General features: G+C 50.4%; 1 protein-coding gene across 2 annotated transcripts in view; it reads right to left on the bottom strand.

Annotated features, from left to right (window-relative positions):
• The window catches only part of UBA1 (ubiquitin-like modifier activating enzyme 1), a 63,750-nt gene that overhangs the window by 38,739 nt on the left and 11,590 nt on the right, over positions 1-13,421 (bottom strand). The window contains exon 1 of one of the 2 annotated variants that reach the window (XM_015406176.1): positions 391-495. The exons of the other annotated variant lie outside the window; for it this stretch is intronic. The gene's annotated coding sequence lies outside the window, so the exon portion shown is untranslated. Of the gene's footprint in view, positions 1-390; positions 496-13,421 lie in introns of those variants that run through there. 2 annotated transcript variants of the gene reach the window in all.

Below are 13,421 nucleotides of genomic sequence, written 5' to 3'. Positions count from 1 at the left end.
AAAGGAAGTGGGATATGATTTCCTGCGGTGGGGGGGGTGCACAGATGCAAACGGAGCTAAACACAAAACGAAGTCGCCAGAGGGAGGAAAAACACCTCTCGTCGGGACACCAGAGGGGTCCCCCCCCCCAACCACCCCGGGGTAAGTCGCTTCCACGGACAGCGGGAACAGCGTGGACCGCTGAGCGGACAAAAGAAGCCGAAGGAGGGGCGGCGGAGTCGTTACTCACGAGGCCGAGGAAGCCGTGGCCAGCCCATGCCTAGAGTGGTGGGGAGGGGAAGGCTAAGGGGGGGGGTTCTACTTGTTTCTATGGAGACCAGCATCCTCGGGCAGGCCCTCCCGTTTCTATGGAAACGCGGGAGACGGGGAAAGACCCTCAGAAACCGTTACCAATGAGGCTGTGTCAGGCCCCGCCGCGGCCGCTGCTGCTGCCGAGTCACCGCTCCGCTCGTCTGCTGCCGCTTCCTCCTCCGTCCCGCACTGACACAAGATGGCGGCTGCCGGGCCCGGAACAAAAACCTCCTCGACGCCGCTGCGCTCCCCTTCTTGGCCGCCGCTGGCTCCGCCTCCCCGCCAGCCTAACCCCCCGTTGGACTCCACGGACGTCCGTCACGGATACGCCGGCACGGATAGGCTAAGGCGGTTGAAAAAAAATAGGGGAGTGCGAACGGGCCACGCCCACTGACCCGAGGACCTTCCCTCCTTTATGAGGAAGGCCCGACGCGGAGAGGCCCCGCCTCCCGGCACAAGTTATGGCGAAGGCGGGGCCTCTAGTGTCGAGGCCCCGCCCCCCGGAGTTTCAGGCAGAGGCGGAGTGACAGGAGCGCTCGAAACATCCTGAAGAGGAAATAACGACGGAGTCACACCGCACCTGTTTAAGCAACCGAGACCAACGCACTTCCCACCCACTTTCTAGACCTCTTATGCATAAATATTTAACAGGGCTCATTTTTATCTTTGACATTTCCAAACGAAAAGCAGCTTATCCCATTAACCGCTAATTATATTATTCGCATACAGTTGCACGACGGGGGTGATTTACTTAGAGGGCGTCATGAAATCCTGCTGCAGTCCTCACAACAACCCTGTAAGGCAGATCACGGTTGCATCCTCATTTCGAAGATGGGGACAGGCTGAGGAGGTGTCTTGACTAAGGCTGTCTGGCAAGTCAGGGGCAGCAGCAAAAATTCAAATTGGGGAACGCTGCTATTCATAGCTCAGGTCTTTCGATCCACTCAGCTACAGGAGATCCCTAGAGCATAAGCTCCCCAAGGCAGGGGCCTTTCTTAACTTCCTTATTCACTCTGTAAAGTGCCCCAGCCAGTTACTACCCTAGGTCATAATTGTCTTGATGGTCTCAGAAGCTGGCAGGGGTTTATGTGATGCAGGCTCTAGCTTCCAACAGCTCTTGCAAAAAGATGTGTGTTACTCTTGAACACAGCACCAGATTCTGCATTGCTTTTGCCACCACAGAATAATGTGGCTGCTTGTCTGGAAGGCACAGAGCTGGGGTGGGACGCTTGGGGGAGGTCAGGCACTTGTAAAAGAGCGCCTGAATCTTGCTTTCCCTGCGGAGCTTGTACTACACAGAATTAGCGTTTTGCAAGTTCTGATCCAGTTCGAATAGAATTAGGTCTAAATCCCATTACCAGGGAATTAAGTCCCAAACTTGGTTGATAGGTGATGTTCTCATAAGGTCTTGAATTTCTTGGGGCCAGGCTACTCAAAGGACCACCTCCTCCCATTCTCTTCAACTCATTAGTTAAAGTCCTCTTCCCATGCTCTGTTCTCTGTGCCTCTGAATGCAGGTGAAAGGGATGGGGGCCAGACACGGCCTTTTCAGTGGTGGCACCAACGATATGGGTTTTCTGGGGAAATCTGCATCAGAAAATGTTCTGATGCAAGCTTAAGCAAATTACTTAAATAATTTTTGCAAAATTTAACTAATGTTGGCAAAGGCAGGCAAATACACCACGTACAAGCCTGGACCACGTACAAGCATTACAGTTTGTCCGTGCTTTATATCCCACATTTAATCCACCTAACATGATTGATTTCCAGCACAACAGCCCAGACAACTATAGGTAAACGGACAATATTTACATCTCCGAGGTGGAAAAAAAATATTCCATGGTTCGATACAGCACCAGAAAGTTACCTGTTTTGGAAAATTTTCCAACCCATATCACTGGGGGTGACATCTTGTCTTTGGGAAGCCCTCCCCTTTGAGGCTCACCTAGCCCCCATCATCTTCCTTATGTGAGAACCAGTGGTCCATCTAGTCCAGCATGTGGTCTCACACAGCGGAGGACAAATGAATGGGCGTACAGGCTGCCTTCCCCTGATGCTCCCTCCTGATACTGGTTTACTGCCTCTGAATATGGATAAGGTTCCCTTTAGGGTCCCCATGGCTAGTAACCACTGATAGATCTACCAGCCACGAATCTGCCTAATCTCCTTTTAAGGCCGTCTGTGCCTGTGACCATCACCGCATCCTTGGCAGGGAACCCCACATTTTAATCACTTGTTGAGTAAAGAAGTATTTAGCTGCCGAGCCAGACCATTTCTTTTTTACTCAGCCCTTTAACTGTGGGGCTGCATCATTTTAAAGCGGGTTTTCTGATCTCGTGACTGGAGAACTTTTATAGGTATCGTTTTAGGCTGCTGGGTCTTGTGGGATGCTGTTTTGATGTCCCCTGGCTTATTTTATTGGTTTCATTATTGATCATGTTTATTGTCTTTTTGCCATATACATTTTCTGAATCATAAGAACATAAGAAGAGGCCTGCTGGATCAGACCAGTGGTCCATCTATCCTCTGGATGGCCAACAACGGGGCATGAAGGCCGAGGCCTTCCCCTGATGTTGCCTCCTGGCCCTGGGATTCAGGGGTTGACTGCCTCCGAATGTGGAGGTTCCCCTCACCCACCGCGGCTAGGAGCCACTGACAGACCTGTCCTCCAATAATCCCCCAGTCCTCCAATCCATAAACAGACACTGACACTCAAAATATGGGGAAAGACAAAGGGTGTGTGTGACTGCACCTAAAATACGCTAACATGTGTCGCATCTTTGGGCAACAGCACTCGCTCTGCAGAGTGGAGAGAGCTGCCTTTGCTGTCACCATCCACCCAAACAGCCACATTTACTTTCATCCCCAGCATGACGCCTGCACCCCAGGGAAGCTTGTGGTTTACCTGCTCCTCTGGCACAGACTGCTTCAAGGTGGGAATCACCTACCAACGATAAGCCAGCCAAACCTGCTGACTTTCCTGAAAGGTAGCTGGAGGCGGAGAGGTCAAAGAGCCAGATGGGACTCCCGAGCCACCGCCTATCACTGAGACCATCGGACACGTTTTCACAATTCCATAACAGTTTGGTATACAGACAGCGAGAGATTACCAAGTCCAAACCAAAACGCGATCCAGCAACAGCAAATAGAACAACTATGGAATTTACCGCCGCAGGATGTAGCAAAGGCACCCAGATTCAAAACAAGGGGAAGAAAATCCCTAAACAGAACCTTAATGTTTACAGCTAGTGTAACTTCACATAGAAGTACCCATTTAGGGTGTTCTCTAACCTTTGACACAGAACAAAGTTTGAGTCCGGTGCAATGCTCCCTCTAAGCTGTGGAGTCTTATGAGCAAAAATTCTACTCTGTGAGCTACTGGCATTAAAGTTGTGAGCGAGCAATTGGGCTGCTCCATAAATTAGTTTGCTCTGGAGCCATCCCTTCCTGAGCGAAGACAAAAATGTGTGAGCTGGAGGCTACAAAACTGTGAGCTTGCTTACACTAACTCGGCTTAGAGGGAACACTGGTCCAGTGGCACCTTTAAGATCAACGAAGTTTAATCCTGAGTGTAAACTTTCATGTGCATGCACACGTTTGCAGTGTGTATCTGAAGAAGCGTGCATGGACATGAAAGCTTATACCCAGAATTCAACTTTGTTGCTCTTAAAGGAGCCCCTGGACTCAAATTTTGTTCTACTGCTTCAGACCAACAACGGCTACCCACCTGAATCCCTGACACAGATACATCTTCATCCATCATATACAACTTAAAATAAATATATACACATGCACACCCTGACCTGGATAGCCCAGGCTAGCCCGATCCTGTCAGATTGTCAGCAAGCTGCCATTCTGTTTTCTGTGACCTCTGTGTACATATCCTTACCCTGTTGCACCCGGCTTGTTTATACTATCCTGCTTCTGTGCTGGAATGCCTAAGATAACTACTGGTGGATGTGTGGGGGCGAAGATGCTGTAATGCTTGCCTATTGCTATCTCATGAGAACTGCACCTGTGTTTTGTCTGATGTTCTGCCTGGTTCCCATGGACTGGGCGCGCAACCGTTTCATTAGCCCGCCAGCGGGAATATTATTCATTGGATATGTATCTGTTTGAATTTCCTTTATTATGCTCGCCCTAACTGTGTATCCCCAGTTCTAACAAAGAACGTGTTTGAGTATGTCTTCAACGCTTTGAAATAAATTTTGCTTTTCTTGAAAACGTGGATTTATTCTCGATGCTTGGGGATCCAACATATTGTTAGAACTCCCTTTCTCCTATCGTTCCGAATCTGGCAAGATCATGAGCGGAACTGAGGGAAACCTACTTAACACGGAGGGGGACTCAGGATCGGTCCCACATACCTCCGCTTCTTTGGTGTTCACGACTGCAGCCTCGGTGGAGGGTGCCGTGGGGGGAGCGATTCCCCGCCTGCCTGCACATCTGTCTTGGCCGCCTCCGACCCCTTCGCACTGGGGTCCGCGGAAGACTCAACAGCAGGATGACTGGACTATGTACAACACTCAAGGCACCCGTGAGGTGTACTCCCGTCGAGGGAGCGGATTACGTGAAAGTTTGTTTGACAAGGGATTGTTCCCAGAGCCGGGGGCTACCTCGGAGAAGGGGTGTTCTGAGCAAGACCTCGAAGAGTGGATGTTCGAGCCATCGGGGCCCCGAGGCCACGTAGAGGATTCGGAGGGAGCCGGGGGCTTCCAAACGGAAGGAGACTATGACCCACCCCCGGACTCCCACCCTCGAGATCCGATCCCTGAGGAAACCACCGGGGAACGACTGGAGGAACTGGAATACTCGGTGAGGGACTTGTTGAGGGCATTCCAGGATGTAATGGAAGCTCTGCCGGGAATGATGGACGTTAGAATGGCTAATTTCCTTGACGCACACGCCGCGCAGCAACAAGTTGTCCCTGCACCGGGAGTTCCCGCACCGCAGGTGCCTGCGCAGCCGCCGACGGGACCTCCGCTGCAAGTACCGGGAATTCCCGCGCCGCAGGTGCCTGTCCAGCCGCCGGCGGGACCGCCTCAGCAAGGGCCTGTGCAACAGCCGATGCCGGGGGGGTCCGCCGGGACCGGGTCTGCCGCCACCGATGAGGCCAATGCCAGCGGGGCCACCGGTTGGTCCGGGTCTCCCTCTCAGGGGAGTTCCGGGTCAGCTGGGACCGTTGGTAAGGCCTCCACGGCCCAGACCCAAAGATCTACTGGAGGCTACCTTTGACGGCAACCCAGAGGAACTCGCCTTCTTCACGGTGAGGGTACATAAATTCGTAGAAGAGAGCCGACACCTGTTCCGAAATGAAGCTGGCCTTATTGATGTCATCTCGGCGAGACTGAAAGGAGACGCCGCCACATGGTATGTTGGACTGCACAATGACCGCGGTCCGGAACTTTTGAATTTGCGAGCATTCATGTGGGCGCTGCGGGCGAGGTTTGAAGATGTCAACGCGAGCCAAAGAGCTAAAGCGTTTCTCCGCACCTACCGCCAGAACAAGAAGTCGGTTCGCGAGTACACACTGGAATTCCACAAGCAAGCAGCAAAGCTCCGAGACTACCCTGATCATATATTGGCTGAGATGTATCGATTGGGACTCAACGCAGACATCCGAGAAACGGTTCTGAAGACTGTCAATCCTGTCTCCCTGATGGCCTGGACCCAGGAAGCTGAAAATGCAGAAGATCGGCTCACCACCATCAAACTCGACCTGGCTGCTACGACCAACAGACCCGCCGCTGCCAGTGCCTCCAGACCCAAGACTCAACGCCTGTCGGAATCGGCACGAGAACTACGTATGAAGATGGGGCTCTGTCTCAAGTGCGGGGAGAAGGGGCATTTCGCTGTGGATTGTGGCAGCCGTCAGGTAAAAGACAAGCCGCCTACTCCAAGCCCGAAAACACCGCTGACGGGGAAGAAGGGGATGGCTAAACCGCGTTTCTCCAAAGCTCTGCAGGCGGCCCAAGGCCCGGAGGGAATCGAACCGTCTGCTGCCGAGTCAGAAGAGGAGGTGGTGGCTGAAACGGCGGAAAACGACAACGGCCTGTTGTGAGAGGCGCAAAACGACACGGCCATTCTAGCTCTGCGCCCAAGGTGGTGAGAGAAACCCCTTCCCTGTTTTTCGTGACTGTCTCGTTAATGAATCCGCTCCTGGGGACCCACGTTAGGGTGAGAGCGTTGATTGATTCTGGGTGTGGGAGGGATCTCATCAGCCCTAGAGTGTTATTGGCACTGGAAGCGGGGATAGTCCCCTTGAAGTCTCCCATCATTTTTACCCAAATGGATGGGGCACCCATGGAACCTTGTACACACGAGACTATGGCTTTGCGGTTGGGGGCTGGCGATCATTGGGAATCCAGATCCTTCATTGTTACCCCTAAATCACAGTTCGACTTAGTACTGGGGAGTCCCTGGTTGTTTACCCATGACCCTTACATCTTGTGGGAAGAAGGGGTTGTCAAATTTGTGTCGGCTAAATGTGTAGATCACTGCTGGTTGGACTCGTGGGGGGACCAGCCGACCGCACAGTTCCCCTGCGGCGCTTTGCAGCCGGAAGAGTTAGCTTCTTTGCCTCGAGAGTATAGAGACTTGGCGAAAGTGTTTGGCGAAGATGAAGCTAACGAATTGCCCCCCCATCGCTCTACTGACTGTGCTATTGAACTTTTGCCTGACTGTAAATTACCTAAAGGTAAAATCTATGCAATGGGGCCGGCTGAGAAAGTTGAACTGCGGAACTTTATTGATAAAAACCTAGCCCGCGGTTTCATTCGCCCGGCTTCCTCCCCTTTCGCCGCGCCTGTACTTTTCCGAAAGAAGAAAGACGGGGGGCTTAGATTGTGCACTGATTATAGGGGTCTGAACGCTGTTTCTTTGTCCAATGCCTACCCCCTCCCGCTAATCAAGGACTTGGTAGCTGAGGCCACCAAGGGCAAAATCTTCTCGAAACTTGACCTCCGAGATGCATATTTCCGTGTGCGCATTCGGGAGGGGGATGAAAGTAAGACTGCATTTAATACCCCTTTGGGGCAGTTTGAGTACCTCGTTATGCCCTTCGGGCTTCAAGGGAGCTTGTCAACATCCTTCCTAAAATGTGGTGCCCAAAACTGGACACAGGACTCCAGGGGAGGCCTGACCATAGCAGAATAGAGCAGAACTACCACCTCCTGTGATCTGGACACAATACTTCTGTTAATGCAAATATTTTAAGACAAGGAGTTCAAATATTTTCCAAATCATTTCTGAAATATATATATATATGGTATCAGATTGATCTAATTTCTGTGCACTGAGGACAAGCAAGTGCTAGGTTACAAACTGAACCCTCCAATGCAAGAACAAGATGCATTTCTTGTGCTGTGGTGGCAGCTGCCGCCAAAGCAACATTTTGAAAAAATATATACACAGCTGATCAAATCTCCAATAGCCAATCAGAAGCCTTGCTGGGCAAAAGTCCTACCTGACCCCGCCCACTTCCTAAAAACACTTGGCGGCACCAGAAAAGGTGTCAGCGTGCGCCATGGTGCCCACGGGCACACTGTTGGGGACACCAGCTCTAAAGCCTGACTTAGCAGCTAGTTTTCCTAGAGGGCCAGCTGGAGAAGTGAATGATGGGATAGCAGTCCACTACTGTAGCCCCTAACCGCCTAAAATGGCCTGTCAGTAAATTCTGCCTGCCATTTTCTCCTCCTTTCTTTTGTGTCTAAGATGGTCACTCGGGGGCCAAGCGCCACTCCCCCAAAACTGGACACAGTACTCCAGGTGAGGCCTGACCATAGCACAATAGAGCAGAACTACCACCTCCCGTGATCTGGACACAATACTTCTGTTAATGCATCCGAAGACTGCATTAGCTTTCTTCACAGCCACATCGCTTCGTGTCATCTGCAAATTTGATAAGCATCCCCTCTATGTCTTCCTCCAGGTCATTCATAAAAACATTGAACGAAAGCTAATCAGAGTCGACCCTGGTTAATATTTGGATGGGAGACCGCCAAGGAAGTCCAGAGATTCTACACAGGGGCAGGCAATGGCAAACCGTTTCTGAACGTCTTCTGCCTTGAAAACCCTACAGCAGGGGTCCCCAACCTTTCTGATCCTCTGGGCACCTTTGGAATTTTGGCACAGTGCGGTTGGCGCAGCCACAAAATGGGTACCATACAATGTATTATGCAGGGGGTTGGACTAGATGACCCTGGAGGTCCCTTCCAACGCTAGGATTCTAATGGCTGCTTTAGGAGGCGGAGCCAACCACAAAATGGCTGCTGCAGCTTATTTTCGGACACATGGTGAATCTCCTTGTGCCCGTGTTGGCAGCGGCTGCCAAAGCAACATTTGGAAAAATCTGCACAGCCAATCCAAAATCCAATGGCCAATCAAAAGCCTTGCTGGGCAAAAGCCGCACCTGGCCTCGACCAGTTTCTAAAAACCCTCAGTGGGCATCAAGAAAGGTGTTGGCGGGTGCCATGATGCCCACGGGCACTGCGATGGGGAACCCTGCCCTACAGGGTTGCCATAAGTTGGCTGCAACTTTATGGCAAAATAATCATATATAAATATTTACTGTACTTAGACTCCATTCTGACACAGGTCTCCCTTTGATCATTCAAGGGACTGATCACATCCCCACCCACCTAAGTACATCACAGGTGAACTATTGTTCCACACCCATGCTAGTCACTGAGCCCAGTCACCAACGGTTCACTGCAAGAAGTTTCTCCATCAGTTTTCCCCCAGAGCAACCATATCTGGCTACAATCAGATAAAATGTATTTGTCAGGATAAGCCGTTTGGCCTTGTGCAATTCAGCAGCCACAGTGCTCTTGAAAGCACAATGCCATTCCAATATTTCATAACATACACGCATGCACACACACACAGAGGAACTCGAAACCTCAAGGCTCATCTCTACCCCATGCTCAAGATATCATATCAAGAACTAGCAAAAGGAAAACGTAACACACAAGTACGGGTCGCTGTTCCCTAAGACCAAAACAGCCAGGACTGTGGGCAACACCACTCTATGGTAACAGCCAAACTCAATATCACAGCCAGCTGCCCCTTGCTGGACAACTGTGCCCGCTCCTACCGCATGACTTTGACTCTGTGCCCATCGTGGCCAAAGGCACCTTGCTTGATACAGTCCTGGAAACCCATGCAGAATTCTGGAAGGAATCCAACCTATACCTGTGCCTGGAAGTGCGACACTCCAGGCCCACCAAACCGCGTTCACCTCATCAGGATTTCAGTATGTCACAATGATCAGAGACGATGTGAGTGAATGTGCCTTAAGCTACACACCAGAAGGGAACAGTTTAGTAAAATGACTCCCAACTAGTAAAGATGCCTATATGTATGGAGTGGTAATTTCCAGTTATATTTCTGTCTCTGCCTTGACCTTTCCTGGCAATTAACCCCGGCCCCTTTTCTATATATAATGGTTGAGGAAATTCTGTTTCACTGTACCTGTGCTTGCACACGAAATAAATAAAACTCTGTTGGTCTTAAAGGTGCCACTGGACTCAAACTTTGTTCTGCTGCTTCAGACCGACACGGTTACCTACCGGGATCTATAAAACCAACTCGTATGTGCTCAGGATGGTCATGAGCAGTGTTCCCTCTAAGATAAGTTAGTGTGAGCTAGCTCATAGTTTTCTAGCCTCTGGCTCACACATTCTTGTCTTCGCTCAAGAAGGATGGCTCCAGAGCAAACTGATTTATGCAGCAGCCAAATTGCTCACTCACAACTTTAATGCCAGTAGCTCACAAAGAAGGATTTTGCTCACAAGACTCCACAGCTTAGAAGGAGCATTGGTCATGAGCAGTGTTCCCTCTAAGCTGAGTTAGTGTGAGCTAGCTCACAGAATTTTAGCCTCCAGCTCACACATTTCTGTCTTAGCTCAGGAAGGAGGCCTCCAGAGCAAGCTAATTGATGCAGTAGCCAAATCGCTCGCTCACAACTTTAATGCCAGCAGCTCACAAAGGAGAATTTTTGCTCACAAGACTCCACAGCTTAGAGGGAACATTGGTCACGAGCCACTGTGCTCCCCCTGGTCAATGATTCACCCTGCCCCCTTCAGACACAACCCAAACAGCGCACGAAAAGTCATACAACTTGCTGTTAGCATGAATAAGCCAATAATAATTATCTCTGTTTTGCATAATAATTTGTTTCTCGTCCATTCGATTCCTCTTATTTATTTCTCTTCCTTCCCTCCCAAGGTGCTCAGGGCACTGAATATGGTCCCCCGCCCCCTTTTATCCTCACAGCAACCTAGTGAGGTGGGTTAAACCAAGACAGAGCTTGGCCCAACGTTAAACTTACTCTCCCCTCCAATAAAGGGTCTCCTGAAATTATTGTGGCATCAGCTGCTGAGGTGATCTGGGCTCTCAGAATTCTGTTCCCCAAATCCCACCTTCTCTCTCAACAGTTCTGCCATATAATCCTTTGTGACGAGGGGGAACAGAACTCTAAACACCACCAAGATCTCATTCCAGAGGTCCTAACCAGGGTTCCCTCTAAGCTGAGTTAGTGTGAGCTGGCTCACAGTTTTCTAGCCTCCGGCTCACACATTTGTGTCTTACCTCAGGAAGGGATGGCTCCAGAGCAGACAAATTGATGCAGTAGCCAAATCGCTCACTCACAACTTTAATGCCAGTAGCTCACAGAGTAGAATTTTTGCTCACAAGACTCCACAGCTTAGAGGGAGCATTGGTCCTAACCACCACCTCAACAATCCAAGCCTGTATACATTCTGCAACTGTATCACCCAAGTATGATATTTCACAGCACATTTGGAAGTCAGTGCCCTATTCACCAGAACCTTTCTGGAAGCGTAGTTCTTTTTTACCACACGTTGTTCAGGGGAAAAAAACAAGGCCATCTTAAATTAACACATAAGTTACAGTTCATCTTGCATTCGTGGTTATCTTCCTTTCGGGTAAATATAAAGCCAAGGCGCCACCTCTGTCCCCATATCCACCCTGACAACAGAACCGGACAATAGTCTTGGAATATCGCAAGCCAGTACTGATCGCCCGTGACAGACATTATAATGGCTTTATAGAGCACAGCACCCCCTAGTGCCAGACTGGAATATTGGTTTCAGTATACTAAACTATCATTAGGAGAATTCAGGAGTTCCTATATACTCCTATATGAAGAACATGTCATATATTCCAACATGTCATTGGAAGGAAAAAAATCATAAAACTGCGACTGACTTGTTTTGGCCATGTCATGCAGAAGAACTCACTGCAAAAAGTAATTATGTGGCAAAAGGAAACCGGGCCACCTAAGAACACGGTGGCTAGACATCATAAAAGTCGACACCAGCCTGAGCATGGAACGACTCAAAGAAACGGTACAAGACTGGAAAACAGGGAGAGAGCTAGCCCATAGAATCGCCAAGAGTTGGACACATGGCTAACAACAACAACATATATGAAGAAATATACAACCTTGGAAATTAACCAAAAGGACAAAAAAATACCCAAAACACCCAACCCTTAAAGTACAGCCAGATGAGGACTGGATATACACCACAAGGGAGAACGTGTTGAGAGAAGCTGAATGTATCATTTAAAAGAAAAAAAGCGGACAAGGAGAAACCACACTCCCTCAGAGCTTAGATAATTATGGAAGGAAAGTTTTAGGGATGGTAGGAAATTCCAGACTCTTCCCCTCTCAGTCCCTCACAGGCCTCTAGTTTATATCCTCTAATAATTAATTGCCTGGCCCCCATGAGGACTACAAATACCACACAATGGGAGACCACCATTGGGAGATACTACTTAACTGGGGAAAGGTCTCTCAGGCTGTGGTCACACCCACTAAATAATCCACTTTCAACGCACTTGGATTTTGCCAGTTCACACAGTCAGAAAGTGCACTGAAAGTGGATTGAAAGTGGATTATTTAGTGGGTGTGACCGCATCCTCAGTGAATTTATTTATTTATTTATTTGTTTGTTCCACTTTATATCCCGCTCGAACCCCTGGTCGGGGGTCTCTGAGCGGCTTACACTTCGGTGCTAGCCACCAATTTTATTGCCCTAACTATGGCCACATATATTGTGAGGGGGAGGGAAACCTACCGGCACCCCCTGTAGTGGTGGTTGGTAGCTGGTTCTATTTTTCTGGCTCCGGCAATTCTCTCAGGCGGGGCTCCCTTCTTCGGCTTCTCAGGCGGGGCGCCTTCTCCGGCTTCTGGCTGCAGCCTTCTCTCAGGGCACGCGACTCCGACTCCTTCCGGTTCAGCTGTGTCCTTCTGGCTCCGCCGTCCCGGCTCTTTTGACGTCATCGCGGCCCTCCTCTGACGGCGGTCGCCCGGAGCTCCACCTTTCGCCACCAGGGATCGCTCCTTCTGGTTGCGCCCTGCCCGCCGTCGTCGCCATTCGTCTGCTTGCCGCCGCTCGCCCCACTTGCCGCCACCGCCATCTCCGCCATCCAAGTCGGGCCCGATGTTACACCGTTCACCTGTTTGCCGCCGCCGCCATCACGCCATCCGAGCCGGGGTCGATGTCTTGCCATTGCTGCCGCCGCCGTCATCATTGCCGTCGTCTGTCAACCACCGCAGGCAGGGGTGCCCCCCATCCTACTAAGGGTGGGTACCCATTATCTACTTGCAAGTAAGTTGCTTTCGAACCGCTGGGTGGGCGGGAGCTGGGACTAGGGTCGAGAGCTCACCTCGACCACGGTGGTACTCGAACAGCCATAGGGCTGTTCGTATGATGTTACTGAAGCAGGCATTTACTGCCTGCGCCACCGCTCCCTAGCCCCAGGTATGTCTGAGAACACTCATTTCCCTCAGGACTCCATATTAAGGAGAAATAATCCAAAAATAGAGTCGGCAAAGGCTGTGTATGTGCATAGCAATCTTGCTACAATAAGAACAGGGCAGTATGAGGGGCAAACGGAAGAACCAGCCCTTCTGTATGCCTGTGGCTGGTTTCTAGGATACGAGGAGCCTGGGGTTCAAGTCCCCACGTAGCTATAAAAATGGCCCTCGGGCAAGTTTCAGCTTCACCCACCTCACAGGTTCAGGCGGGTAGCCATGTTGGTGTGAAGAAACAGAACAAAGTTTGAGTCCCGTGGCACCTTTAAGACCAACGTTTAATCCTGGG

Source organism: Gekko japonicus, unplaced genomic scaffold, assembly GCF_001447785.1.
Source record: "Gekko japonicus isolate JY-2015 unplaced genomic scaffold, Gekko_japonicus_V1.1 scaffold1076, whole genome shotgun sequence".
Taxonomy (NCBI): Eukaryota; Metazoa; Chordata; class Lepidosauria; order Squamata; family Gekkonidae; genus Gekko; species Gekko japonicus.
Note: the sequence above shows the minus strand (reverse complement) of the source record. Positions and strands in the feature narration are given on the sequence as shown.